This window comes from Triticum aestivum, chromosome 1B (assembly GCF_018294505.1).
Source record: "Triticum aestivum cultivar Chinese Spring chromosome 1B, IWGSC CS RefSeq v2.1, whole genome shotgun sequence".
NCBI classification, from domain to species: Eukaryota; Viridiplantae; Streptophyta; class Magnoliopsida; order Poales; family Poaceae; genus Triticum; species Triticum aestivum.
Window position 1 is genome coordinate 673167797 of NC_057795.1, and position 584 is coordinate 673168380.

Below are 584 nucleotides of genomic sequence, written 5' to 3' on the forward strand. Positions count from 1 at the left end.
GTCCACTTCGACTGTAACTTCTGGTGTTTTGTTGGGGGATTGGAAGTGGTGTTTTGTTGGGGGATTGGAAGTGGCGAGTTGTATCTCTGCCACTAGGTGTGCAACTGCAACTGTCGCCCTCGAATGCAGTTCCATGTCTTCAAGGCGACTTCAACTTAGTTGTGTTTTGTGGGGAGGGTTAGTTGCATGTCTTCCAATAGGCATGCAACTGCATGTGTCGCCTTCGACTAGAACTGAAACTTGGTTTTGTATGTGGGTGGCGGGAGGGGGAGGCAGTTGCATGTGTAAACTAGGCATGCAACTGCAAGTGTAGCGCCCCGACCGCAACTGCAGTTGCATGTGTACACTAGGCATGCAACTGCAAGTATCAGCCCCAGTTGCAACTGCATGTCTTCCAGCACGACTGCAACTGAACTTTGTTTTGTCGAGGAGCCGTGGGAGAGTGGGGGAGTAGTTGCATATGTACAGGAGGCATGCAACTGCAAGTGTCGGGCCTCGGCTGCAATTGCATGTCTTCCATCATGACTGCAACTGAACTTTGTTTTGTTGGAAGGCGCCGGGAGGGGGGAGTAGTTGCACATGTA